General features: G+C 42.4%; 1 protein-coding gene and 1 pseudogene across 1 annotated transcript in view; one reads left to right on the top strand and one right to left on the bottom strand.

Annotated features, from left to right (window-relative positions):
• LOC136313985 (uncharacterized) overlaps nucleotides 1-25,243 on the top strand; it is a 601,801-nt gene that overhangs the window by 259,808 nt on the left and 316,750 nt on the right. The window lies entirely within an intron of this gene.
• Nucleotides 6,772-7,438, bottom strand: LOC136314533 (eukaryotic translation initiation factor 4E type 2 pseudogene; annotated as a pseudogene).

Genomic DNA, 25,243 nt, shown 5'->3' with positions numbered 1-25,243 from the left:
CATCTTTTTGATCTTTACAGCACCCAGCATCTCTTCTTTTGGGCACTGGCTGACATTCTTACCTCCCAGTCCTCTCTCTGTATAACAGAAGTATTCTTCCTGCTAAAATAGAAACAGACTCATAGATACAGAGAACGAACTGACGGTTGCCACAGGAGAAGAGGGTCAAGGGCTCGGTCAAAAAGGTGAAGGGATTAAGAAGTTCAAATTGGAAGTATCAAAGCGGTCATGAGGACGTAAAGTAAGGCATAAGGTATATTGTCAATAGTATTATCATTGCTATGCATGGTGACAGGGGCGGAGGGTTACTGGAAATATCAGGGGGCCACTTTGTAAAGTATATGGTTGTCTAACCACTATGCTGTACACCTGAAACTAATACAAAAAAAAAAAATTGAATGTAAACTGTAAGTGAAAAATAAAATTTAAAAAAGAGGAGGAGGAAAAAAAATAATCAATTTCCATGTTTAAAAGAAAGAAAGTGAAACAATGAGATGAAATATTGACCTTTTAAACTGGCCTCACAATAAAGTGGGGGGAATGTTGGTTTTAGAACAGTTTGATCATATTGGATATATTTTCCTTCATTCTCTGAGAGTTCCAAAATTGCCATGATAATTGCATTGTTCTCTAAATACTGTAGTTATAACCAAAGTCAAGATCATATCCTCCAACTATTAGGAAGGAGCTGTAGGAAGAAGCCCATAAAATATCCTTGTTCTCTTGCTAAGAATGCAAATCACCTCCCAGCCCTGGGAAAATCTGCCTTAGATGCTGGGAGGCTTAGCCAGATGCACAGAATGGCTTTTGCAAAATGCCTGGGGCAACATAGAACATTTGCCCTAAGGGGTTTCTTAAGATGGAGGTGTATTTATGTGGCAACTCTTTAATTTCATTTTCTAATTCTATTCATGGACTCTAAAGGTTGTATAATGTGGGGAAAAGACTCAGAATTCTTTTGAGTGAAAGCTCTGGTACTTTTAATAAAGGACATTTTACTTAACCTCTTCAAGCTCAGTTTTCTTCTCTACTAAATGGGAGAGAAATATTTTCTCACAAAGAAGAAAACATTTAGTATCTTTCTGTGTAGGTGTTTGGAGAGCGATAGTAATAAGACAATAATAATCTGTCTCTTAGCTCTTTGAGCAACTATAAGCCACTTATAAATGTTTTGGCAATTCTTCCAACTTTCTGCCAAAGATATTTAAAAAAATTTTTTTTAAACATGACTGTCATGTCAAAGATTTATTTAACTCATTAATGAGGGAAACAGCAGGATGTTAAAGCTGATTCAAAGAGAATTTTAAAAACTCAGTGAATATAAGTCTGAACAAATGACTGCTGGAATAAGATTGCTATACTTAGATATAAAATTTGCTTACTTCCTACAGGGCAATAAAACTGGTAAAATGGTAAAACTATAAATAATAAAAATGGGTTACTTTTTGCATTACCATTTCTATCTACTGTTCATATGTAATTTGTGATTCTGTCAGATGAAATCTAAAATTAACATTTCACTTTAAAAATTATGAGCCCTAATCAGTAGTAAACAGTTAAGCTAAGGTATCGTCTCCTAGAAAAATACATAATACTGGAGAGGACCAGTTAGACAATATTCCTATGATTTTGAAAAGACATGCAGTCATTATTTTATCTTATTTCTAAGTTTTAAATATCTATTTAATAATACCTATTTGTTTTTAATATTTTTATCATTCCCATTCCTGATTGGTGCTTTCAATTAGTTATGTATTTATTTATGTATTTATTTATTTATTACTTCTCTCTGTCCCTGTAAGTCCACCTGTCTCTAACTCTTTTCTCATCAGCCATTTATTGCCTAATTACGTCCTCTGATTTTTTTCCCCCATTTGCTTTTTCTCAAGCCATCATTTCAGTCTGCCTTAACTCTTATGCTTAAAATGGACTCAATCCTAATTGACTATGCACAACAGTTTACTTCTTTTTAGTATTTAAGACAGGTAACGTTTGCTATTCTCCTCCCGGTATCTCTATGCAGTATAAGAAAAATGAATCTTGGACAGCATTCTTCTATACATCTGAAATCTAAAGCAAACAAGCACGGAGTTCTATAAACTCAATGAAATCCTGGTTCTCTGTCCTTTTGTCTGCTGTGTATGAAAATTTCACTCAAGGCAAATGTGCAAAATTCTGCGGCATTCATTTCCTGACCATTTTTCTTTTTGGAATCAAATGATTAAGAACCTTTTAAATTAGAAATCAAACTTAGGAAACTTAGGAAGCCATTACTAAGGGTAGAGGTGGAATTTTGTAGGTTTTTCTTGTTGTTGTTGTTGTTTTTGCAAGAGAGACACACACACACAGAGAAAGAGAGACAGGGACAGAAAGATAGGAAGGGAGAGAGATGAGAAGCATCAACTCATAGTTGTGGTTCCTCAGTTGTTCTTTGATTGCTTTCTCATATGTGCCTTGACCAGGGGCACATTCCCATTCCTGATTGGTACTTTCAATTGGTCACTGGCTTAGCTGGTACTTTCAGCTGAGCCAGTGACCCCTGGCTTAAGCCAGCAACCTTGGGCTTCAAACCAGTGACCGTTGGGCTCAAGCCGGCGACTGTGGTGACATGTCTATGATCCCACACTCAAGCCAGCGAACCCGCACTCAAGCTGGTGAGTCTACACTCAAGCTGGATGAGCTCATGCCCAAGCCTGTGACCTTGAGGTTTTGTACCTGGGTTCTCAGCATCCCAGGCTGACGCTCTATCCACTGTGCCGCCACCTGATCAGGTTTGTAGGCTTTAGAATTCTCTGTTCATGTAAGAGTAGGAATATATCTGCTATATTCTAGACCATCTTTCTATCTTGAGCACCATCATTTTCACCAACGAAATGAAAGCCCATATCTAATATCCATTATGCTCATTAATAAGCCATTGATTTTACAATGAAAATCCATTTATAATATTCATTATGCTAATTAACACACTTCTGTGTTGATCAGAGAGAAAGCTAACTGAAACCTTGTAGATGACATCTCTGATATGTGGTCTTCTGAATAAATGTTAAGGAACCACCCCTGGAGTGTCCTCAGACAGGGAAACCATCCCTCCCTCTCCCCTAGAGGCGTCCCATTCATTTACATACCACAGTCTAGGCTGGAAGTCATTTAAAATACAATACATTCTGCATCACAACCTAGATTTGGTCTGTTTCTAAATGGAGGGAGCAAAACCTGTCACAGTCTATGGAAGGCAGGGGTGACAGTACTTGCTGCAGCGGAAGGTTCCTGTCTCTATACTCTAAAAGCTGGAACAGTGTCAATACTTCTTTGGGAATACAGGTCCCCTGTCCCCTGGCCATAGGGAATGGAGCAAGGAGAGCGTTCCTTTCAGAACTTCTGGGGGGTCGGGCTGTTCCCAGGATGAGACCCCATTGCCAGACAATCGCAGTAGCTATTGGCTACTGAAAAAAATAAGGAAGTGAAGTGAATCATCCTGTTTTGTTTTTTTGTTTGTTTGTTTTTTTTATAAAGAAAGAATATCTGTTTTACATTGCTAATCTCTTTTGGGCACTCTTGGCTGTCAGAGCTTCTAAGGTAAGGGGTGGGCAGGAAACAAAGACCAAAAGCAACTCTGGTTTAAATTCAATCGTAATCATATCAGGTTCTTTGTTATGATAAAATCTTAGCCTCCTTACGAGGAGGTTAAATCCCTAATTGATTCAAAGTGAATTTAGTTTCTCCAAAGATGAGCAAGACGAGACAAAAACATGACCCATTTTTTTTCCTTCCTCAGAGTCCACGGTTTTACTGTTTCTTTTTTCTCCCCACTATCTTAAGAAGTTTTCTCACAGACACAGGCTCTGGCCACTTGGGGAGTAGAAAGATTCATGGCTTCCTCCAAACACAAAAGGCTCTGGTTATTTTCGGCCAAGGGGGCAGCCTGCGTTGATTCGTTGAGCACTGCACATGCTGTGCTCTGGCCAGAACTTTTACCTATTTGTGATAATGTAATTTCATTTGTGTTTAGGGATGAACTGTATGCCCCCTCTGTCAGACTAACGTAGAAATATATCCACCAGGCAAGATACTTAACCTCTCCTGGTGAACTACACTGCTCATAGCCTAGTGGCATGAAGTAGGATTGCAGATTGATTTCTATTCTTTTTTGTAGAAGTGAAGGGTTTGCAAAAGTTACTGAGACTCCCAAACTTTGCGGTTGTGAAATTTCTGCATTCATGCAATACAGCGATCTACATGCAAGGACTTAATTCCTATAATTGCGATTACGATTTAAGTGATTATTTAAATAGATGTTCTAGTTTTAGAATCGTTTTTTTTTTTGCCATGTGGATGGTAATGTACAGTGTTTGGTTTCTGTGTGTAAACCCTAGCACAAGTCTCATCTTACTTTATTCCGTTTTTTCCTCTTTCTATTTACTTGCTAAGTTTTTCTCTTTTTTTAGTGTGATTTTTAGAGTTTTACATATGCAAGTGAGTTGAATGCCGATATAATGAGCCCCACAGATAGATACCCCTTGCAGCCCTCTCAGATCACAATATTTTCCCCAGACTTGCTGATGTTATTCTTTTACCTTTCCTTGCCAGAAAGAACCATAATCATAAATGTGATTTTTTTTATTCTCATGCATGTTTTTTTATATTTTTAATACATAATTTTACATCCATAAGTGATAAGTAGTTTCAATATGCAGGTTTTTACATTTTATAACTCCTGCATAGTTTTCTTTTGTATGATTTTGCCATAATTTATTTATCCATTTTCTTAAAATGTTATCAGTTTTTCACCATTACAATGAGGCAAAAAATCATTCTTTCCATGTTTCCATATGTAAGGGTTCTCCAGAGTATTAGACTACAATGAAATTGTTAAATTTTTGGATATGAATATCTTCAGCTTTACTAGATATTGCTAAATTGCTCTCCAAAGAGAAATGTTGGCGTTCTTTATATATGCTGGGTACTAAAATATTGTTGGTAATATGCACTGCAAATGTCTTCAGTCCGTGGCTGGTGTTTTTGTTTGTAGTGGGTTTAAAAAGTAATATTAATTTTAATGTATTCAAAGGTACCAAATTTTCTTTTATGTTTTGTACATTTTGTGTCCTGTTCTATAAATCCTTCCATTTTACATGGTTACAAAAATGTCACCTTCTCCCTCATTCTCTGGTTCCTTTGTCTATGTGAGCATGCTTCATGGATTGCCCTATATTATAGGAGCACTGGTTTAATTCATGTTAATCTAGATGCAAGGTTTAGCACTTCTTGATATTCTCAGAATGTATTAGCGAGAAAGGTAAATTTCATAGTATTAACAAAAGAGTTCACATCTAGGTCACATGAGATAAATCAACTCCTCCTGTTAGCTATTTCTAATCTCTCTTTTTGTTAAATCTTGACCTTACCAGCACTTCCTCTACCAGAACCAACAGAATTTTTTCTCCCTTTTTGGGGAGAAAGAAAAGAAAAAAACTCTTTGCTTCATGAAAAACATCACCTGTTTTGTTATAAAATATGGATAATAGTTGACAAATTAACCAGCAACAAGAAAAGTATCATCTCAGTCACAGTGGGTCTCTTAAAGAAATTTTCATAATCATTTATTCACTTTTAAAAATTATATTTATCATGCATCAACTAAGCATCAAGCCTTAAACAAAGCAATGTCCCATGTGGAAAAGATTGAGAAAGGTGATCTGGGAAAGCTTCTCAGAGGAAGTGACAGTTAAAGCAAGATGGGAAGAATAAGGAAATAGCCCTTTCAGGGTGGGGGAAACATTTAACAGGAAGTTAAATGACATAGGCTAAAGCGAAATGCAAAGAAACAGGGGTTAGCACATAGGAGGAACTACAGTGTTGGCTACAGTTAGTAGGTAGAGCGGCAGTACACTAGAGCAGAAGAGGAGACAATTAGAATGCCATTGCTACAGTCCAGGTGGGATGCAATGAGGACCAAGATTAGCTCTGCAAAAGGAGGAGTGTCGAGAAATACACCTTAGTGCAATAAATGACAGGATCTTCTAGCAATAAATAGAACAGGAAAGAAAATGTAATAAAAAAAAAAGGTTCCTCGTATTGTGACGATTAAAAATGGGGCATAAACCTGACCTGTGGTGGTGCAGTGGATAAAGCCTTGACCTGGAACGCTGAGGTTGCCGGTTCGAAACCCTGGGCTTGCCTGGTCAAGGAACATATGGGAGTTGATGCTTCCTGCTCCTCCCCACCTTCTCTTTCTCTCTCTATCTTCTCTGAAATGAATAAATAAAATAAAAATAATTTTTAAAAAATGGGGCATAAACTGAGATGGTGAACGCTACCCAGGTAGGATTAGGGTAGGGCAGGGACGGTGGCACTCAAGGGTTTGGTCTTATGCAAATCACTTTCAGGTGCCGATCCAGCATCCATGTGGAGACTGAGTATTTCGTTGGATCTAGAACTCAGAGAAGAGATCAATTTGGGAATATCAGTTGGTGGGAAAGGGAAATTTTTTCATCACGGAGAGATAGATACACACACTGGAAAGAAGAATGAAGAAAGATCTTGTTTTGGTTCCGAGGCTAAACTTTATTTTTTACTTTTTTAGTTTAGCACCCTTTATTAAGTGATCTCAGTTGTGTAGCTGCTGTGTGTCAGCCTGTTCTTAAAATAGAAAATGCTCTTCCAATACCTCTTGTCCAGTACAGAAGGCTCTTCCAGTAGCACAGCAACGGTACTTGAGACTCTGATGATGCAAGCTTCAATGACGGTGCCGTCCAGAGAGAGAAAGGGTCATGGTACATTCAATCACAGTTTGGAGAGGTTTTTGAAAAAGGAGCCTTTGGGGGCCCAGGCTGCATGGCATTTTGATGCTGTGGGTATGGGTCTTATATTCCATTACAGTGTTGGGAGGTATGTTAAGTACCCGGATTTGGGCTGTGGTTACTTGGTTTCTGGCAGTCTTATCCCATACTGAAATAATGTCCTCCTGAAACTGGACAGAGACCACAACCCCACAGATCTTCTCCCCAACCAGGCCAGGATAGGATTCTTGCAGCAACAGGATGCCATGTCCGTCTGCAGCCAAATAATCTACTTGTCACCATTTTTATTTGCATCATCTTCCCACGTGGGTTTAATTCATTCTTTGAAAAGATGGAAGTCACTGTGGCCTGTCTAGTCCCCGGGATGTACCATGTGGCTGTGGAACCTCTAGAATTGCTCCAAGTTCACAGCATTGAGCTGGTGGGTCAGCCTGGATTCTCCTGGAGTCCCAGAAAGTATAGTTGTACTGCAGAGGATGCTCTGCTGGTCCCAGGACAACAGCCTTCCTCTTACTACTGCTCTGACTGTTGTCTCATTCCATTTTTTCCTTCCCACCCTCATTCTGCGTGCTGTTTTCTTCGTTCTGATCATGGTCCCCACTGTCATCATCTTTCAATGCATCAAACTTGTTCATCCTCTCGCTGTCACCACTGTCTCATGGAGTCTCATCCTAAACTTTAGATTTCAGTGACTACCAGCCTTGGCCTTGAATTTCTGTGCATGGACAGGGATCTTGAACAGGCTGTATCCCAGGGAACTCAGAAAAAAGTCAAAAGATGATAATTGTCCATTTGGTCCCATTTATAAATCTCAGTGTTCCTCTGAAAGTCTGCTGATTTTTAGAATTTTCAGAGTTAAGTGATAGAAAGCACTGTATGAACGTACTTCAAAAATAATGAGGTTGAGAGTTTTGCAGGCAGCACAACTGATATGCCTGTGTTCGAGCAATATTAACAGTTCCAAAACTCCTACTTGGGTTTCTGTTAATATTTTCAAAGTATATTTGTTATTTAATTTTGTATACCTGACAAGGACTTTCGTATTTTAATAAATTGTGCTTACTTTTTCTTATTGCAGGTGAAATGATTACAAGTTGAGGTTCTTTGGCAGAATCCCCTGTGTGACTATGAATAGATGTATTTGCAGTTTATAATATTTTTTATTTATTCTTAGTGCTTAATCCAATGGTATTTCCCTTTAGCTGAAAGTTGCAGACAAAATTCTGGGCTTCGTTGTCCAGTCTTCCTGATGACAAGTATACTATTAGTCAGAAAATATCGGGTGCCTACTCTGAACCAACGGCTCTGGTATACCCTTGAGAGTTACCAGAAAAAAATAGGTCATCATTTCTGAATTCAAGAACTGACAGTCAGAAAAAGAAACTGGTTTGTAATTACCTATACACATTGTAAAAACCAGTGAAAAAATGGTTAAAACAGATTTTTTAAATGCTGAGTCACTTTCAGGTAACAATGACCACATGACGTGGGTCTACAAATATTACTAGTAAAAACTAGCAAGTAAACAAAAGGTAGAGATCACCAATAGAACAAAATAGATGGAAATAATTGAATGCCCTGAATTTCCCCGAGTAGCAGCCAAGAAAAGAACTAAAGCATTATAGTGTGACATGACATGTCTCTGAACTACAGCTCCAACATTTCCAAAGCAATATTAGTGAGTGTATTATTCAGGGTAGGCTAAATGTTGAAACCTGCAATGTTAGAACCTCAGTGTCTAACATACTACAAGTTTCTTTCTCCCTCATTATATAACAAAATGGTTATGTCTGGTGAGATAGCTTCCAGGCTCTCTCCATCTACGGATTCTTCCTCCTCTAGATCCTCAGAGTCCTCTCCGTGAAGGGGAAAGAAAAGGAGAAGGACTCACAAATGAGAAGTTCCTATGGAATAAGCTTGGAAGAGGCTGACTTCATCTTGCCAGAGGACCTCCATGACATGGCCACCCTTAACTGCAGGGGAGGCTGAGAGATATAGTCTCGATGTGTTCCCAGGAGGAAAGAGAAAGGTTTTGGTGAATAGATTAGTCTCTGCCACAGAGTCGGCACTATCCCTTGAGTTCCCATTAATCATTCCTAAACTGAAGAAAAGTTTGAAACAGAATTTTTCTTCACTTTACTCCTTTTTGATGAGGGGCAGTGAAATAGCTAAATGAGAAGTGAACAACCAGAATGACCCAATCTCAGGAAAGAAAGGCTTTCTGGCCTTCCCTTAGAGTGGGAACACTCAGAATAGCTCCCAGGGTGAGAGGATACACCGTCACATAGGTGGCACGAGCGCTGGTTTTAAATGGACATCCATCACAATCGGGAGACACTGGGGAACCCAGGTCTTCTAATAATGACTGCTGTCCATCTCAGCTAAGCTCTCTTCTTCTCATTCAGCCACTCCACTGAAGCTTGCTAGGTTCAACAGAACAAAAATAAACACAAGAACAATTTACTAGGACCTGGAATGCCCCGGCTTTATTTGTTGTTTAGAGAGATACAAATAGGTCTCAGTGGAAAGGAACTTAAGAGGAACTCACTCACTCACCCTGTGACAGATCAAATAGAAATTCTGGACAAACGTCTTATGAAAACTTATGAGATGCAAAATAAAAGCCACATGGCAGCTATAAAACACACTGCAGAGGGGAAAAACGTAAGAGCGAAAGACAGAGAACCTGGTCTAGAAGAAAACTATAACTCAGGGAATTAAAGGAAACCTCAAGCGTATGCTATGTATGATATTGAAGAACAGAACAGAATTGAAAATTTAGTTCCAGAAAAAGCTCAAAGATGAAACCACAAGGTTACAGGATGTGGTTGCCCGGGCTAGGGATGCTGGGTGATGAAAATCCCACTGTCAGTCTCCAAGGCACAGAACACGGCAAAGACTGGACAGGAGACGGCGGACAGAGAAGAATCATCGTGCTGATCTATGCATGGAGGGAACTGTGTGTTTCCTCAGACCCAAGAACAGCAACAAAGCCAGGCTGCCAGCAGAGAGAAGAACCAAGAATCGGGAAACCACTCGACTCTCACCATTTCTGGCCTCTGCTGTGTAAAATTTCTTTCTCTTTCTCTGCAGTCTGCCCGGGTTCTCAGCCCACGTGGAAGAATATGTTTTATGTCATACTTCCAATAACAGATAGACCGATTAGCTGGCTCTCAATCACAACTCCAAATTTCTAGGAGAAAAATCTTTTGGACCCCCAGCTTACGTGATGTCTAGTCTCATCAGCCACAGGAGAAGCATAAAGTGATACAGCAAGAATAGTTCGTAAGTTCTGAGTGTGAACTGGATGTTAGACCCTGTGAGGCCGAGTGCTTTGTACGGGGCATCTCATACAACTTCCACACGGGAGAGAGAGTGCCGTCATTGCGTTAAATGGATGATTCCACTGAGACTCCGAATATTTAAATTGCTTGCCCAATGTCATACCTATGTTTCAGAGCCAAGTTTCAAACGCAGGTGGCCAGCTCCAGAATCTGTCCTCAGCTTCTATGCTGTTTATTACCAGAACTCTCAGGAGCCAGTTACCAAAGAACAGAGGATGATGGTCTATGGATTGGACTGATCCCCTAAAATATAAACATTATTTTTCTAAAAATGTCTTTGGGCTAGTGTCTCAAGAGTAGACTGATAGGGTCGCTGGCCGTACTGCCCTGTGGCTTTTCCTGACAAGCTGCCCTGATGTATATCCCTTGGGAAGTGGCTGAAAGTGCTTCTCTGTCACCATTACTGCCAATGCTGGGGACTGAAATTCTATTTTATCTTTGCCAGTTGAGGAGGGAGATAGATTAGGAAGAATTATTCCGAGTTGGGTAGCGGGGAAACCTTCACAGTGAGGATGTCAGTGGGGTCACAGCTATAGTGAAGCAGAAAGGCCTGCACGCCCATGGGCTGTTTGGAGAACGCAGGGCAGTCTGGTGGCTTAAAAATAGCATTGACAGTTATATTTAGAAATCAGTCCAGAGAACCACAAAAGCTGAGGTGAAATACTATGGCCTTGTTGAAAGCATTTTAGACATGAGAGGTGCTATCATTCTAAAAGAAAGTAGCCCCTAAATAATCTTTGTGTGAGACATTTTACCTATGGGGCTTTGACACGGCCACACACACTCAGGTACCTATGCATTTTTTTCTGTCACCACCGCCTCTGCTCTCCGTACAAGCATTTCCATGCACATACCCATTTTGTTTTAAAAATGCTGATGGGGTTCATATAGGATTGCTTGTATTAGGATAAAATACATTCACTAATGGGATGACAGGTGTGAGGGCTTTTCGGCTCCGAAAGGCATCTGAGGAGAGACATTTGCATTCTATGAGAAATCTATGCTAATATAACATTCACACTCAGAGGAGAAGTTTAAATTGCAAATTTTGAAAAGCTCAAAGTCGGTAAATAATATTGGGGGGGGGGACGAGGGTGGTAGCGTGGAGGCACCCTACCTCCACGTTTCAGTGAGGACGTCCACGTGGAAGGAGGGCGTTCGCCAGGTGTGAGCTCTTCTGGAGCTGAAGTCACGCGGGAAGCCTGGGGCTGGGAGGGAGTTCTGTTCCTTTCTGACTGTGGATTGCCCACTCTGGAGTGCATCAGAATCACCTGCAAGGCTTGTTAAACCTAATTGCTAGGTCCTCCCCTTCCCAGAGTTCCCCACTCAAAAGGGTGGGGGATACACTGAGAATTTGCACTTCCAAAAAGCTCCCGGAAGACACCTGCCTATCCCAGGGGCTACACTTTGAGAACGTCTGCTCTAAGGAGATCCTAGTACTGTATTTGCTTGGCAAAAATGGGTGGAAGAGAAAAACTAAGTAATAAATCAAGATTCCACCTGACTGAGTCTGGATAGAGTTTCTCCATAGCTTCGGAAGGTTCCCTTGATGGCAGGACCAAGGACCCAGGCAGGAGGTGCCCGTTGGGAGGAGAGAGAGGCGACATCTCCCAGGTTGCTGCATCCACAGCCGCTGCTGAGAGCTCTATTCTTGCCACTGTCCCCCGGCGGCTTCAAAGCCAGCCCGCTGCTCACCCTGGGCGATGATGTCAGCGCTCTCCGCTCCATCACACCTGGCTGAGGGCATCAGATAAACTCCATGGGACGGCCCCGAAGAAAGGCGCAGTCTTGACAGGTGAACCAAAGGCCCCTTTGTTCCCTGGGCTGGGGCCAGCTGCCAGGTGGGTGGATTTCTGTCAGTCAGCTGGCCGCTACACCTCTCCGCTTCTCTGTTTTCCTGAACAAAGCAACCATTAGTGATTTACAAAGCAGCTCCTGAGCACGTGGGGCTTTAATGTGAGACTGAGGTTGAGTTAGTATTGGAGGTGGGCATCGCCTGTCTTTGGCAGGAAGCCACATACGGGAGTGGGGCTTATTGGGGCAGCCAAGGTGTTCCCGTGGGAGTGACGGAGCCCTGCCTGGACTGTTTTGGTGACATTCCTGAGCAGTGCCCTGCCAGGGCAGTGTGGGCTGAGTGTGTCCCCGGGGAGGGGCCTCGTAGTACCCCCTGCCCAGGCAGGAGACTCAGCTGGAATTGTCCTGTCTCGTGCTCCCCTTCGTGGGACCCCAGAAATTTTACTCCTGTTGGGATTGCTGCTCTCGCTTCTGCCAGGACTCCCAGTATTATTTTTGAGAGTTAGAACCTTTAAGGACCAAGTGACAGTGTTGTCCGTGCCCAGAGGATTTTCAGCCAATCCTCCCCGTTTGGGATCGGCCGAGGTGGCTGTGGGTTAAATTCAGCAACTAACTTTCTCTCCCTCTGTGGCGTGTTGGGTGTGCGGGGATGGGGGCCTGGGGGAGGGGGGAGGGGGGAGGGGGAAGGCCACTTCTTCTCTGGATATGATTTATTGGCAGATCAAAAACTTTGTAAAAGGAAGTTTTATAAAATAAAGTATTATTACAATTGTTTGCAGGTCCAGAGAATGCTCTTAAGAATATTTTCCTTAAGAAAATCAGAAAAAAACAGGAACTGCATTATTCCATACGTAGGTGGGACATAAAAGTGAGCCTAAGAGACATTGATAAGAGTGTGGTGGTTACGGGGGGGAGGGGGGAGAGGGAGAGGGAAAGGGGGAGGGGGAGGGGCATAAAGAAAACTAGATAGAAGGTGACAGAGGACAATCTGACTTTGGGTGATGGGTATGCAACATAATTGAAAGACAAGATAACCTGGACATGTTATCTTTGAATATATGTATCCTGATTTATTGATGTTGCCCCATTAAAAAAATAAAATTATTATTAAAAAAAAAGAATATTTTCCTTAGAAGCATTAGAGGGCTAGGTGATATGTCCTTTCTGTGGTACAGGATTGAGAGATGACCCTGGGAACTTTCTCTGAGTTATTTGGAAAAGTAGCCAGACCAGGGTCTGACTTCTCCCAGCAGTCAGGACCCTCCCCAAGCTTGACTTCCCACAGGACTGTGGCTTCTCCTGTCATGAGAACCCCAACATCCTGAGGGCCTCTACGTGCTCGGGAGATGTTGCTCCCAGATACCTCCTGTAAAGAGCAGACACCCAAATCTAGACTGACTGGTCCCAAAATGGTCTGATGATTTCCCGTGGATGGCGTTACTCTCATGCTTGCTCTATGACAAGATTTCTCAGCCTTGACATTATTGACATTTGGCCCAGATAATTCTTTGCTGTAGAAGGTGGTCCTGAGCACTGCAGGATGTTGAGTAGCATCCCTAGCCTTAACCCACTGGACACCAGTAGCAATCCTCATCCCCAGTTATGACAACCAAAAACACCACTAGATGTCATCATCTGTCCCAAGGTGTTCAACGTGGTCCCTGGTGTAGAACCACTGAGCTATGAGAATGGAGAGACAGCATGGGGGGCTAATCCTCTACTGCAGGGGTCTCAAACTCGTGGCCGTGCGGCCCGCCCACCAATTTTGTGCGGCCCGCAGACTAATCAAACTTCGTGGATTAATCTGCGGGCCAGTCTGCAGGCCACACAAAATTGGTGGGCGGGCCGCGAGTTTGAGACCCCTGCTCTACTGGAACAAAAATCTATTACTGCATGACCAGGTAATTGCTCTGCATGCAGCCCACCTCCCACCCCACACCCTGCAGGCGTCCCCAAACTACGGCCCGTGGGCCGCAATGCGGCCCCCTGAGGCCATTTATCCAGCCCCGACTGCACTTCTGGAAGGGGCACCTCTTTCATTGGTGGTCAGTGAGAGGACCACTGTATTTGGCAGCCCTCCAATGGTCTGAGGGACAGTGAACTGGACCCCTGTGTAAAAAGTTTGGAGACCCCTGCCCTATTGGGAGAGTGGAAGGATGGGGTCTTGGGCTTTCTCTTCTCTCACTGAACCCGTGACTTAGTTCTGGTTTGATCAGGTTGTTGATTTGGAAGAACAAAGAAACACCTGTGAGGAAAGTGAAGCCAGACACAGAGGAGAGCTAACAAATTGTATGTTGATGAGAAGATTACAACTGTGGAAAAAGGAGGCTCAATGCTCGGGGACCTTCTGAGAACAATGTAGAATGCACTTCAGAGTGTCCCTCCAAAGACTGGAGAATTGGGCATTTACACACTCACTCCCACCCCCTATGGTGGAGGCTGTCCTCCAGGACGTTTGTTCCCTAGCACTTACTTTCTGGTTGTACCTACTTGCTACCTAGCGAGTTCAGGTGTTGCTAGGAGAAGGCCCTCAGGCAGAGTGGGAGAGTGATGACAGGTGATTAAGGTAGGAAGCTCTTGGCCGGCTGAGAACTGTCTACTATAGCTGCAGGCAAACTCCGGTGTCTAGGTTGAGACCTTAACAGCATCTTCTATGTCCTGTCTTTGCGAGTTTTTTCTTTCCTAAATAAAGTCTGGTTCTCAACCCATAGCATATATTATTGAGGAGTTGGTCCCAAATTCCAGAGCCTGACAAGTGGGGTGCACCAAGGGACCCAACTTGCAGGATATTCTCCTGTGCAGGCTAAGGAGATAGTACCCTGAATAGACCCTGGTTAAAGATACCAAAAACTATAAGTAGAAGTTGGGGAGAGGAGAAACTCAGTATTTCTAAGAAACCAGGTTGTCTGAAGGTTTGTTTTGCTGATGGCCCTGAAGGTGTTAAAATGAAATGTGTGTCCCTTTCCACGTTACCTGTCTTTCCAGGGGTTTGTGATTTATCAGGGACAAGCATGTGTTAAAAGAGCAAGTGGAACATCCTTGGCACTTAGTATGCAGACAGCATGCTTACTAGATACTCTGATTTCCAGCAAGTCTGATGAAAGATGGGGATCAGAGTTATTGCTGTCTTCTGTGAATAAGGAAATTGAGAAGCAATGTGCAGGGTCTATAGGAATTTCAAAGACCTTCAGTGGTGTTATGAGAGGCCACAATAGCCCAGGATTATTGCTCTTGCTTATGGGCGGACAGGTTTGAATGCCAAGCGGAGGGGTTTGGATTAGAGATGACATGCCACAGGAAGCTTCCCAGGCTTGCCTAGTAAGGAAGTGACATGATGAAAATGGTGATGAAGGGCTTCATTCAGCTGTTGGAGGACAATTATTCTAGTGGCTGCCTAGCTGCAGTAAGGGTTGAAGTAAGGAGAGACTGGTGTGGGAGAGACAGCAAAGAAGCTGTTAGAATAAAACGAGGATAAGATGGTGAAGATTCTGGAGTTAGATCTGAACCCAGATAAGAAATTTCAATCTTCTAGCAGCCCCTTATAGATCTAAAAATAGCGAGGCAGTATCTGACTGTCATAATATTAATGTAGAAAGTGTTCTCTAAGAAGTGCCCGTCCAAGTCACAGAATCATCTCCTGTCATAGCTGGAAAGATTTAGGGTCATTTACTCCAGTGGTGGATACTTTAGAGGCCTACAGAGCCCAGGCAGGTAAAGTACTGTGTGAAGCAGGTATGAGTTTAAGTCAGGTGAATACATTGTATGGGTGTGGAGTGTTGGCCACTGTAGTGGTGTGTTGAAACCATGGTAGTATATACTTGTACCATAGTAGGCTTGCACTGTCTCATGAGAGCCGACGGTTAAATTTTCAGAACATGTGGAAGTTGGTTGATGTGCCAGTGGCAGCTTGAAATCAACCATGGCAGGAGTGTTTACACCTTTGAAACTGTCAAACACTGCAAATCATGGCTTTGTCTTTTCCAAAAGCTGGCTGATAAACATTTACTAGAGGCACACCCCTGGCCCCGTGACAGACTGGAGCATGTGTGCCAAGGCTAAAGTGGACAGCTGCTACTCAGCTTCAACCTCTGTGGTGTCAGTGGCCCAGTGAAATCATTCCTTCAACATGTTCTAATTTTTCAAGAGTCTAACACCTTCATTTTACATGATGTAAATTAATGCAAGCCTTGGTGGATGTGGCATTTTTAAAGAGATTTTATTTATTGATTTTAGAGAGAAGAAAGAGAGAAGGTGGGGGAGGAGCAGGAAGCACCAACTCCTAGTAGTTCTCATTTGTGCCATGACCAGGCAGGCCCAGGGTTTTGAAACAGCAACCTCATCATTCCAGCTTGATGCTTTATCCACTGCACCACCACAGGTCAGGTAGTGGATGTGGAGTTTTTACGGAAAAGCAGGGATGCCAACATAGAGGGAATGAGGGAACAGATATATCTGTCAAAGTGCATATTAGCGAAAGCAGCTAACCATTCTCTGTTCATTGGCGTAAGGGAATTGCACTAAGGGCGCTCCACAAATAAGACCAAACGAAGAGGCTGTGGCATTCTTCTTCAGCTTAACCACGTAGCATTTCCTTCATGTTATCACAGGGTTAGGTGTGCATAGCCAAAGAACTGATGAGAAGCAGTCAAGGACAGCAAGTAACTGAGAGCTTATCTCCTACTTCACATATTCAGTTACTTTCACTCTTGGGTGGGTCATCACTTTTCTTGAATTTCTCTCATATCCATGAAAACAAGTGGAGAATGTCTGTGATCCTTAAATCAAACCCTGGGAGACAGTTCTGTATGGCTGACATGATGGCTTTCACTTACAATGCCTTGGTAACATGTCAGTATGTGTTCATCTCTCCAAGTCAAGTCTCCTTCCATCGCCATTTGACCTTCCTTTAAAATATTTTTTTGAATATTTAGTTACTGAGAGAGAGAAACATCAATTTTTGTTGTTCCATTTATTTTGCATTTATTGGTTGATAGTTGTATGCGCCCTGAGGCGTGATTGAGCCTGCAACCTTGGTGTGTCAGGACAACTCTCTCACCAACTGAGCTACCCGGTCATGCAATGTACAGATGATGGATTATAATACTGTACACCTGAAATCCTATATAATTTTACTAACCAATGTCACCTCAATATATCTAATTAAAAATACATGGAAATAGTATGTCAATATAGACTGTGATCTCTTACATCCTTCCTCCCCCCCCCCCCCAATATTCAGAACTCTTGTCATTCTAGGCAACTCACAGGTAAGTGGGGAAGGATTCTAAATTTAGCCAATTTTACAAGAAAGTTACTTTAGATAAAAGTACACTTCTGCAGCTACACACATGCTGAATAGCAAAAGAAAGCTCTCCTAATTGGCTGTTGGGCATGCAGAAGATCCCGGGGAAAAATAACAATTAAGCTAAAAGCTACCTTTGCATCATAGATCTAAGTACCTTGAAAAAGATGACTTATTTTAAGTTAATTGCAAAGACTTTTTTTTTCCTTTTTTGTGATACAAAATTTTGAAAGACTTTTTTTTTTTACATGGAAATTAATATAAGCAAGTAGGTAAATTCTTTCTCTTTACTTGGGAACTTTAATTAAGGTTTTGCGTTTTAAACCTTCTCAGATCTCTACCTTGGATTGGTCTTAAAATAAGTTTTATGGCCTTCTTGACCTTCATTTACCTTAGAAGCAGAAGCAAGCCAAATTTCTCTTCCAGAAAGTGAAAGTAGAAATCGTCGGTACATTTTACAATACTGCAGACTTCCTTAGCTGATGACTTGGGATTTAGTACTAGTTCTTTATTGTTGTCTCAAAAATGCTTGCTAGCTCATTAACCACTTAGCTTGCCCTCTTCCATTACTCTTTCTATTTACCTTATTAGAAGTTTCATTTTTTTCCAAAACCAGTTTAATGCTGGAGCATCAGAAAAGGAGCTATTGTATTGACTGGAAAAAAGTGACCAAAGCCACATTCTTTATGGATCAGATGAAGTCAGGCCTTAAAGGATGGCTTCAAGTTTTTCCATGGGTCTCGTCTCTTCTGAGCACATGCAGCAGTTGCACTGCATCAAGCCTTCATGGCAAGTCAAGGCCCTATGAGAAGTGCTAACCATTGAGTTGTGAACAGAAGTGACATGTTCTATTTCTGGACTGGATCCTTTAACTGTTGATGCTAGGGCCACTGGACATTCTTTCTCCCTCAGGTCTGGATGGCAGCATTCAGGTGGATAGCTGATCTCTCAGGGAGGCCTCTGAGTGAGTGACTTTGGCAGCAGAGTGCCTCTACCTTCCCCCTCCTCTGGTAACTCACATTAGATGTACAGTGAAAGCAAGAAATAAATTGGGGTTTTTTTGAGCCAGTGAGATTTGAGGGTTATTTGTTACTGTAGTATAACCTATCTAGTCCTGAGTGACATATGTATGTGCACGCATGCACATACACACACACACACACACACACACACACACACACACACGAGGCTTGAGATGATGAGAAAAGTGACTTAAAGTAGAAGAAAGTGTCTTCTACCAGCATACTTTCTTGTTTTTGTAGTCACTTGATGACTGAGGTATGAGAGCTCAGAGAGACTATCAATCATGCAAAAATTTTATACCCAGTTTTGATGACCACCATCAATCATGCAGAAAGTTTATAGCCAGTTTTGATGACCACCACCACCTGCCTCACCATCCTTTTCTCTTTCAGGTTTTTCAAATTGGCATTTGAGCTAAGATGTTAGGGGTGAGAAGAGGCCAGCATGCTTGTGTTCAGATTGGGGTAAGATTTTCAAGTTAGAATAGCAAGTACAATGGCCCAGAGGTAAGAAAAAGCTTGATGTATTAACCTCAATGAGAGGTGAGAAGTTTACTCTAACTGACAGGGGTCCCCAAACTTTTTACACAAGGGGCCAGTTCATTGTCCCTCAGACCGTTGGAGGGCCACCACATACAGTGCTCCTCTCACTGACCACCAATGAAAGAGATGCCCCTTCCAGAAGTGCGGTGGGGGGCTAGATAAATGGCCTCAGGGGGCCGCATGTGGCCTGCGGGCTGTAGTTTGGGGACACCTGCAGATGCTGTGTGGGCCCCTGCCAGGCCCCATTTCTAGTACAGTGCACTTAGTGAGTTGACCTTAATAGCTATGAGCAATCACCTTATCTGAGCATTACTCTTCACCATTGGGAGGCACCAAGATAGAAGGTCATAACCCCCTCCTGCTGCCCACAAAAGAGGGAAGTCCATAGTCAATTACTGCCTGACTTGGGGAACAAAATACTGGCCCCTTCACTTCTAGGCAAAATAATTCTGTTTTGTAGTTTGTGTTCATCTCCTCCAATTAAGTGAAATTTGGCCTCTACCTGAAATTTCATCTTTGATTAGCCCTTTCCTCTTTTCTGTCCTGCTTCCCTCATTATATATACTTCTTTGACAAATCCTATACACTGAGGTCCCTGTCTGAAGCTCTGTGTCTTGGGAACTCAACAGAAGGTAAGCACTAAGGTGGAAAAGGGTCCTATGGGAAAAATATGTGGGAAAACACTGTGTGGTATTAACTCCTTTTGGAAGTTCTTTATGATTAATAGGGAATTGCCTCCTCCTAAAGCCCTATAACAGAAACATTTGTTTAACCTCAAATAACCTATGCTACTTGGAAGTTAAGTTCAGGAATGACAGCACTAGACCCCTGCTTTGCAGATATTAATTGTGTAATCTTGGGCAAAGTACCTAATTTTGCTGTGCCTCCCTTTCCTCTCAGTAAAACTGGACCACATCCATTGCTGGTGGAAAGGTAAATATGTAAATTGATACTGAGCCCCTTTGGAAAACAGTTTGCCACTTTCTTAGAAAGATAAACATATCTTTTGAGTCACTAATCCACCTAGGTTTCTACCTTTAAAGATAATTGAAAATACGGTATCTGTCCACACAAAGACATATACACAAGTAGTGATAGCACTATTATTTATAAAGCACAAAAATGGAGACAACCCAAATGTCCCTCAGCTGTGGTTAATTCAATGATAGAATATTATTCAGCAATAAACAGAAAATAACTACTGATACATGCTACAACATGGACTTCAAAGGCATTAGGCTACATGAAAGAATACAGGCATAGAGGACCATGTAGTTGTAATGTATGATCCCATTTATATGAAATTTCCAGATCAGAGGTTGCTTGGACCTTAGGGTGGTATTGGAGGTTGACTGAAAAAGGAAATGAAATAACTTTTGGAGGTGATGGAAATGTTCTACTACTGAATTGTAGGGATGACTGTATAACTATCAATTTACCAAAGATTTAAACTATGTATACACAATGGCTGAATTTCATGGTATGTATGCTAAACCTTATTGCAGTTGCTATGAAGAAACCCTTTGAGAATGCATGTGTGTATTGTCTTACTCTGACATCCCTTAAATTATTTTTTGTTGATATCAAAATATATCTGTAATAGAAAAGGCAAGTGCTATATGATAGTAAAAATTGAGAGACTGTAATAGTTACCTTTTGGGTATTATGAGGATTATATGAGATACACATAGTGTTCAATATATGTTAGCTATTATTATTTTTTTCTTGTTGTTTTAGTTGGGTCAGTATTTCCTCAGTTATTTTTAGGAGAAAAATATTTTCTCAGAATACTTGATAATGAGATACTTTGGAATCTATTATATAAGACATTTTGTCCATCGGCCTTTTTAAAGCATTCTTTAGTTATTATTATTATTATATTGTGTTTGCTTTATCATGTAACTTGACTAGGATATATTTAATTTGAGAAAAGCATTTTTGTTGCCTGTCTACAGTCATTTTGCTAAACCTGGCAACTTCTCAGGATTTCAGATGCCGTAAATGTTAACTTGTGGGTTCTCGCAAGGACACAGAATTCTATAGCAGGCATTACATTCTGATACAATTCATATTATTTTTGAGAAATTGAATACCATGTGTTGGGCCAAATAGCTCTGAACAACCCATACATATATTCCATTGATAGCTTTTTGACATTAGACACACAGTAAATCCCACCTAGATGGTCTTGTGTTTCGAAAGGCAAATATATCAGCTGGTGTGCTGTTCTTGGCTTAGCTAGAAATGATTGTGAAGTTTGCTCCCAGAAAGGCAGATTACCCAACTACATTAGCGTTTTGGGCATGTGCAGTATAGACTAATTTGGCCCATTTGAGCCGTCAGAGCAAGATTGCACCCAAACAGAAGTGCTTGTAGAAATGAATCAACAACCCCAGTAGTTGGAAATCAATGCATGCTGGGCAATCAGACTCCCTTATCACTCCCCAAAATGACCTGCTTAAAGAAAATTGAAGCACTGTTATAGCTGAGATAGCTGTGCAATCCACATGCTCAAAGTGGTGATCACCTTCAAATTTAAGCACTTAATTTAAGAGCTCCAATAATTTTAAATTGCTATGTGCTGCAAAGAGTGACAGACGGTTACCAGAGTGCGCCAGTATTTTTAAAACACTTCAGTGTTCAGTGTAATATATTTCTGTGGAAAGGTTCAGAGCAAGTTGAGGCAAATTTCCAAATGTACACTGAAATATCAAAAGCGACATGGCAACAAACTTCAGGTTGGTTTTCTTTTTTCTTTCTCTCCTCCCTGCACTCCCCACTTCCCCAGCCTTACAGAAGCCTCGTCACTCATCATTTCTTTGGATTGAAAGAAACCTTAGGGGATTTGTCAGGAGCTAAAAATAAGTCCCTTTAAGTATGGAACCCCCTGGTGAAGCCACACGTGTCAGGAGAATATCTCGGTAGCAGGGAGATCACCCATGGAGCCAAAGAAAGAGGGAGAGCGGGGGTGTTTGGGGCTCTGAAACTGACAGTGGCTGGAGTTGAGTAGCGTCAGGGGGAGGCAGCTAGCCCCAGGGCAGTGAAATGTAGAGGGTGTGGCCTGGACGGCACAGAGAACCAGAGGCTGAGTCTGGACACGCCCATATCCCCTGCCTCTCCTTTCCTGCCCAGAAACTTCTCTGCGCGCCAAAGCCCTGGCCCCGCCCCTATTCTGCTCACCGGCCCCACCCCTTTTTCTTCCTCTTTACACCTCTTACTCTCCTTTCGCAGTTTTTCTGCGCTGCTGCTTTGTTATCTAAATAGCTCAGGATAGCTCAGCGGGGTTTCCTCCCTCCTCCTCACCCTCTTCACTTTAGCTCTCTCTCAGCCATCCCTGCGATGTTCTTCTACTTTCTAACAGGGTCCAGTTTCTTTTACCTGCCATTGGATTCAGAGCAGCCTCCTTTCAACTCTTCATTAAAAAGTTTTAAAAATTCGAAGGCTTTTAAAAATCAATTTTATTTTGCTATATTTACATACAGTAAACTATACTTATATATATATGTATATATATATATATATATATATATATAATTTTTTTTGATTAGTGTGTGCAGCCATGGAATCACCACCACTGTTATCAACATGTGGAATATCTGTCACCCCAAAATGTCCCTTCATGCCCCTTTGTAATCAGTTCCTCTGATGCTGCTGGCCTTAGGAATCCACCGGTCTCTTTGCTGTCACTGCAGATTAATCGTGCCTGATTCTTCACCGATGACATGACAATAACAATATCCACTTTAGCCGATGTCTTCAGGTTGACCGGGACTCTGTGAGTAGTTCCCAGGAGTCCAAAGAGCAAAGGAGGGGTCCTGCCTCCGCTCTCCCCAAAGAGCCTGGCATAGCCTCCTACAGGCCTGAATTTCTCTTGAAATTTTTTATATTTTAAGTTCAACATTTTATGCATTTTTATCCTTTTACTCCATTTGTTGTAATTTAAAAAGTACATTGAGCCTGACCTGTGGTGATGCAGTGGATAAAGCGTCGACCTGGAAATGCTGAGGTCGCTGGTTCGAAACCCTGGGCTTGCTTGGTCAAGGCGCATATGGGAGTTGATGCTTCCTGCTCCTCCTTCTCTCTTTCTCTCTCGCTCTCTCCTTTCTCTCTAAAAATGAATAAATAAAATAGAAAATAAAATTGAGAAGAGTGAATTAAAAATACAAGTACAGCCCTGGCCGGTTGGCTCAGCGGTAGAGCGTCGGCCTAGCATGCGGAGGACCCGGGTTCGATTCCCAGCCAGGGCACACAGGAGAAGTGCCCATTTGCTTCTCCACCCCTCTGCCGTGCTTTCCTCTCTGTCTCTCTCTTCCCCTCCCGCAGCCAAGGCTCCATTGGAGCAGGGATGGCCCAGGCGCTGGGGATGGCTCTGTGGCCTCTGCCTCAGGTGCTAGAGTGGCTCTGGTCGCAACATGGCGATGCCCAGGATGGGCAGAGCATCGCCCCTGGTGGGCGTGCTGGGTGGATTCTGGTTGGGCGCATGCAGGAGTCTGTCTGACTGTCTCTCCCTGTTTCCAGCTTCAGAAAAATGAAAAAAAAAAAAAATACAAGTACATGAAAATGACTCACCATCCAGGACAAATAATGCTCCTGGATAAGATACTGTATTTGTTCTGTGGCTTCCAGCAGGTTCTAACCCACTGAGATTGTCCTCAAAGCAAGGAGCTCTCTTGACCTGGGGAGCCATCTCAAATGTTCCTCCCAGACAGCCCTGCCACAGGGCTTCACCCAGGACCCTCAAACACTCACTAGGTTCAGTCATGACTCAAGCCTAGTCTAGCAGTGTGGGAGTTCCAAAAACAGTCCTTGGGGAGGAATTTAGCTTGAGAAAACTTTTACTTCACAATATGGACAGAATACAGGGAGGAGCCTCGTCTTCAAGCCGTGTATGTCTAGGGGTTACCTCTGCATGGGGAGTTCTTGACCTTACATTTCTAGAGCTAATTCAAATATAATTGTTATTACGATTACTATAATTAGGCCACACTTATTACACTTCTTATATGTACCAGGCACTGTTTGAGGGGCACAATTCTTTATTATTATTATTTTTTGGATTTAATATATAAAATGGTTCTGCAAAGTGGTAACTAATATCTTCATTTTGATGTTGAAGAAACTGGGACCCTCAGAGGCAATAAGCCAGTTACTTAAACTTGTACACGCTCCCATAGCAAGGAAGTGGTCGAACTTGGAACCAGAGCCATGCTCAAACTGCAGGCCTATCCATTAGTAGCATCTCTGAATTAAAAAAACATCCAGCACTCGAAAGGTGAAAGTCTAGTGAACTCTCATCTCAGATTTAGTGGTATTTTCCTTGTGGAATGAGGCGCTTTGGCCTGAAGTCTTTAATGATACACTTTGTCTCTGTGTGCATGTGTTTGTGTGTGTATGTATGTATATGGACGCTCCCTTCGTTACCCCCTCACCCCCCCCCCAACTTTATCTCCCTCTCCCTCCGTGGTTTAGAACTGGAAAGTATGGTTTTCTCTGGAAAGCCAGATTTCTGGGGAGGACAAATGGCTTTGGTCATCTGTAAGAAAAGGAACCCAGAGGGGAAATTGGTGAATGATGAACCATGGGCTGGGCTGGAGGGCATCAGTCTTGTTGGTTGGCCTGGCCCCCGTGATGTAGGCTGTTAGGGGATTGTGGGTTCCAGTTACAGCAGGGAGGGATAGGCAATACTCCTTCATCTGAGAGGCTCTTATTCTGCTGCAGGCCCGGAGCACAGAAATAGTCAGGGCCCAGCTTCTGTGGGATGTGGGGGTGAGGGCACAACCTGTCCTTGGTGCTGAGAAGGATCTGGTTCCAAATGGAAGCTGCTCCCTGTCTCTCCAGTAGCCCCCTCCAATCCCCATAGAGGGAGGGCGACTTTTCATTTGGAACAATGCTAATGGAGTCATTCGGGTCAGTGTCTCTGAGATAAAATCTGTCACTCCCTTCTGCAGGCTCATTATTTCTACCTTCAGGCTGCAAGGAGACAGCAGCACACTAGAGGGTAGTGCTATTTCCTCTCAGGGCGCTCTCTCTCCCCACACATATACACATATGTGACTGTGTCTTAAAGGTGTGAGGAATTATGGGCAAACCGTTTTGTCTTAAAGAGGATTGACAGTGTTTCAATTCCTTGCATAAATATTGCTCTGAAACCCTGCTCCCAGTCTACTTAGGATGTGCGTCTGTATTGCCCTTTAACAAGCACCACAAGAACGAGCTGCACGTGGGGCTGGACACAGCCTGGAATTACAACCCACATAGTTCTAATTGTTCAGTAATTTAAACAGAAGAGTGGCATTATGTTGACTTGGCGATTTAAAATTATGCTAAAGCAGGATTTTGCCAGCTGGATCCTTGACCTTGTTCAGGAACTTACTTGGCTGTGTGCAACAGGGACCACTAATCCACGAGGTTTGAGAAAATAAAATTTTCTCCTTT

This window comes from Saccopteryx bilineata, chromosome 10, assembly GCF_036850765.1.
Source record: "Saccopteryx bilineata isolate mSacBil1 chromosome 10, mSacBil1_pri_phased_curated, whole genome shotgun sequence".
Lineage (NCBI taxonomy): Eukaryota > Metazoa > Chordata > Mammalia > Chiroptera > Emballonuridae > Saccopteryx > Saccopteryx bilineata.
This window is presented reverse-complemented; position numbering and strand designations above follow the sequence as displayed.